This window comes from Carassius gibelio, chromosome B5 (assembly GCF_023724105.1).
Source record: "Carassius gibelio isolate Cgi1373 ecotype wild population from Czech Republic chromosome B5, carGib1.2-hapl.c, whole genome shotgun sequence".
Lineage (NCBI taxonomy): Eukaryota > Metazoa > Chordata > Actinopteri > Cypriniformes > Cyprinidae > Carassius > Carassius gibelio.
The window spans coordinates 33,151,355-33,156,384 of NC_068400.1; the positions used below are offsets into that span (position 1 = coordinate 33,151,355).

The 5,030-nt window shown below is 38.0% G+C and overlaps 1 long non-coding RNA gene across 1 annotated transcript; it reads left to right on the plus strand.

Moving 5' to 3' along the window:
- Positions 1–704: 704 nt before the first annotated feature.
- Positions 705–4,545, plus strand: LOC127958375 (uncharacterized). Its single transcript, XR_008154022.1, has 3 exons — positions 705–983; positions 1,633–1,698; positions 4,505–4,545. It is a non-coding gene; the product is annotated as an uncharacterized LOC127958375 (long non-coding RNA).
- The last annotated feature ends 485 nt before the right edge of the window (positions 4,546–5,030 follow it).

Genomic DNA, 5,030 nt, shown 5'->3' on the forward strand with positions numbered 1-5,030 from the left:
CCCTCCTAAAATGCCTCGTTTAAACATGCCCCCATGTCTACGTCACTGTGTTGGATAACACTGCCCAAATGTTCACACAAAGAAAGAAGGAGTAACTTTTATTCTCGCTGTAGTATTATTGTTGCCCCCATGTTGTGCAGACACTGTGTTTCGTTGTGAAATCGAAACTACTTTGTTTGGCCTTCCAAAAGAGGACGATATCCGCTTTGTCATGCCTAAACCTGATCCCTGTTGATCGCTTAGGAAATACATCAACTTGCCTTGTGGATCGCCTGATCGGCTTTCACCGTGGAAGAGGCGGAGTCCAGCACAGGGTCTGCACATATGTCCTTCGTCTAATCCGCCGGGTTCCCCAACTCTCTAAACTGCCGGCCGCTACTAACTCAAGCCCGCAGTGTGTGACACATTTTATTGAGGACTGTTTCCTGAACCTGGAGACTTACCTACACTTGTTCTGCGCTCAAAGGCTGTTCTATAAAGTGGGGCAGTTCTAACTTTGCAAGGACAGTCTGGCACTTCTGACTCATAGCCTGTAAGTACATGTTTTATATTTAAAGAACATGATGGAAAATAATGTTTTTTGAACCTTAAACCACATAAACACATTGCATTACACCAAATAGCGATGTTGTATGACCCCTTTGAAAGTGCTATATAAAAAGGTGACTTGACTTAAAGGTTTTCGCTCACTAGATCATTATATATATATATATATACACTCTAAAAACGGCTGGGTTATTTTTTAACCCAAAATGTTGGGTTGAGTATGTTGGGTCATTTTGTTGGGTTATTTTATTTCTTTTTAAACACTTTTGGGTAGTTTCAATTTACCAGGTGTTGGGTTAAACCTGCTGGGTTGCGTCGCTGGGTTGTTTCAGGCCAGCGCTGGGTTATTTAACGCGCCTTGAAGATGTTTAAATCGCTCGCCAACTGTCATTTTGGAAGAACAACGGGGCAAAGCCACGGCTTTCAACTGTTTTAAGGTAAGTTTATTTAATTTTTTCTTTAATAATTATTTTAAATTGGCAGAATTATAACTTGTTTTGCGCCAACAATACTGTTAAACGTCTAACAGTTACAGGCCAACATTATTTACGTTAAATGATGAACTGTTCACCTCAAACGGCCAACCTACGTTACGTGACTCGCATAATCGTGTTAAGATATCAGAGACGACATATTAATACAGTTTTTATTAAGTTTCAGACAGTGACGGATGGCTGAAATATGCGAATACCTGTGAAAATAGAGGAAAAAGTCGTTTCTGACACTGAAAAGCGAATTTGACATTTAAGTGAGTCAAATGAGTTCAAAAAGTGAATACGACATTCTGCTCTAATGTAACGTAAACGCATGCAGTTGTCCATATCGACATGTAAATCATACAAATTAAGTGCAATATAGTCGGACCGCAGGTCTAAGAGAACCGACGAACCAGTTTAAATAAACCGGTTCAGTAATTCTCGAACAAAGTGATTCCCGGAAAATAATCGACGTCTCAGGGCATTTCAAAGTGCGCGCACGCACAGTGATTGACTTAGGCCGCGTTAGTGAGGTGATTTGATGCTTTTGTGGTTTATAAAGTCTTTTTACATACAAGTTATAATTCAAAATGTTGTTTTTTCCTGTCAGAAAAGCACATGGATACATTTGTGAGAGAAAAACTCGTCGAGTGCAGTCTTATTGAGGCGTCTAACGGTAAGTTCATGTTTATTATACATTTTACATAATTGCTTGTCTGTTATAATCAACTAACGTTAAACCTCACGTAACTTAAACGCACATATATTTTTATTTCGTGCTATAGTTAAAGCTGCACTTAGTAACTTTTTGTTCAGAATAGGGATGTCAACGATTAATCGATGATCGATTAATTGTCGATAAGAGATGCAATCGATTAAGGCTATCGATGGTCGGTTAACCGATTCAATGTTGGGCTGCGTGCGGCTCATGCGCACTCAACACGTGCGAGCGGCTGTGAGTGACGGTGACGATATATAAAAGCATCATCATTCATTCACAATGTACAAATTAAGCTTTTAATGTGATTTAAACTTTAAAGTACATTAAAATAGAAACAACATAAAAGTTCTTCAACATTAAATGCAATAGAAATGTAGTTACTAATCACTTCATCAGATAACTGTTTTATATCGTGCGCTTTGCAGGGCTGCGAGACACAGTGACAGGACAGGTAGTCTATTCATTCCTACAACTTGTTAATTCATTCCTACGAATTATTAATGTGGCAATTGTCCATGTTTCATTAATTTTGTTCCCTAAATAACCCATGATTTAAGTGAAATAAGGGAACAAATTAATAAATCGAACGAATTCTTAATTCATGAAATCTTTAATTTCCCTTCCCATGTTTACCACAGTAAGAGATGCGAAAACAGTTATTAAAAGCGAAAGATAATACAATAAACCTGGGAAATTAGAGGGTTAGACTATGAAGATTTAGGAAAAGAAACAATGCCTAAATATACTGAATTTGTGGAAATTCGTGACCAACCGGCAAACCAGAACAAAGCCGCGTAAATGAAGACTATGGGGTCCAAAAGCATGGTCGCGATCTAACATTTTCCAGTTAACCTATTATTCCTCTAATAAACAAAGCTTTTATACCACACTTGTCATAATCAGATCTTATCATTTCTAAATAAATAATTGCTGGATTCAAAACAGCGATTAATAGGCGCTGTGACCGACACATTCCTGGAGCATTCACTGCTGTCACTAAACGGTGACGCCGAGCATCGTTCACAAGTTTCTGCATGGACCTGACTAGGGCACAGGTTCTAAGCCCTGGGACAAAATGGGATGCTTTAAGGAAAATTTATAGCCTACTAAGTAATAGGCCCAACATAAAAATAAAAATTTGTTATTGACTTAAATAGGCTAATTAAGATTAACGGATTTAAAACAGAAGTGTGGGTGCTCCATAAGTTGAAAAAAGGATGACAACGCATTCTGTTTGTTTGCTTTATTTTACAAGAGCACAAATCTTCTGTTTTTATTGTGAGTGTGCACAAATGAAAGTAAACACTTTTGCGGAAAATATATATTTTTTTTTAATGTCTCAGCTGTTTCGATCGCCCCGGAGCCTGCTGCACACGTATATTCTAGCGATTCAAACTTACATCGCAGTCTGTTCATTAAATAAAATGTCAACTAAACATTAAAAGGTTACACTGGTCAGTTTAAATAGACCGTAGTATACCGGTCCACTCTGCTGTTCCAAGGACGTTTTTGCTCATATGAAGAGGATCATCTTTTCCGTCTATATGCGAATGCGTGTTAAGTACAAGCCTAGTTTACATTATAAATAATAGTTTAACATTCAAATACATTGCGAATATGGAAACATTTCGATTTGTGCCGAATGAGACATGAGCAATAACCTCCAAATAAATCTAGCCAAAGCCCCGCTCGCTCATCCTCGTCTGCACGCATGCACTGTCACGATCTAATGCGCTGTATGCCGGATTTTTAAAAATCTGACATTTTCTAGGACAGAATCCAGCAGGATCAAATTAATGTGAGCAACTGTGTTTTGGTGCAGCAGCGCCGATGTAGTTCACTTAATGTGCAGCGCAGTCACACGCGCTCCACATTTCGGATAATTTTATACAATAATGTCAGTTGAAAACATTGCAATTGTGCTTTAAAATACAACAACGAGCACCACAAAACCATTTAAAGAGGCGCGTTCAGCGTTCTCCGTGCGGGATTGGAAACTGTCAACAAAGTAAAATGACCTCAAAAGTATGGCGCGCTCTCTTCATTTTATCAAATGATCATAATCGCATCTATTCATTTTATAATCCTGCTACTAGCATTTTATTCAGACTAAAACCTCTTTAATTCAAGTGAGAAAGCGTTTTGTGTGTGTGTGTGGCTTTTGCACATCCTGTCATACCGCTGACTGCGTGCCTGCAATAGACGCATTTTGCAGTATTATGGTTAACGATTAATCGATTAATTGATCGTTAATTTAAACGACGATCGATCATGGAAATAATCGAAATTTGACATCCCTAGTTCAGAATGTACATTATTTATCAGCGTAAACATCATCAACATACAGATCGTGTTTTTGACTTGTCCTTATCACTTTGGTACACCTATAAATGTTTATATATGGACTGTTTTAAAGCTGCGGAGTAACCCAGTACCTGCGTGACTTGTCATAGAAATGTCTGTGTGCGCGCATGCAGTGTGATCTCTCTTACTGTGCTAGTGACTGTCAGTGTTTGATAGAGCCAGGATATTAACATAAAACTGTGATTTATAATGACTGGAACATCCCATTGATTAGACAGTTTGAAAGCACAACTTTCAGCCAATCACTAGAGCATATTCTGCTTCTGAAGACCAACTCATAGGTGAATTTAACTCATAAACATGATGGACTCAATTTCATGATGAACTTCACACAGTTAATTGAACTGATTCACTGTTATTAAAACCATTTATTTATTTTTTTTACTTTATTTTAAAGGTTGGAACAAACATGGAATTCCTTAACCGAGCAGAGTCCACAAATCCCCATACAATTGTTGTGGCAATTTAAAAATGCCAGCAGATCTCTCAGGCATTGATCATAATCAATGGACAGGTAAGGATATTCAGGTAAGGATATTCTGGACAATTGCAAATTGTATATTTAATTGCATTTTTCCACATGTGGACGCATACATTGTGACATAGTCCAAACGCAATTGAAAAGCATTTGAATTTCAGATGCCTTACACAGAAAGCTGTCAATTTGTGTCAAGCGTGGGACTATACTATGGGGTGTGTTTTTTATTGGGATATATTCTGTAGTTTTTACCCCAAATCTCTCACTGTTTGCACTCTGATGCACGTCAGCAAAACAACATTGCAGTTCTACTCCTATTTACCTATTTGCATCTTACCCTACATTTTGTTCCTCAGGTGAAAAGGTTAATGGTGAATATTGACCAATAGTACCATGTGGCTCTAACTGTTAGCAGGGGATAGTAGCTGCATTTGGGGTAAAAATG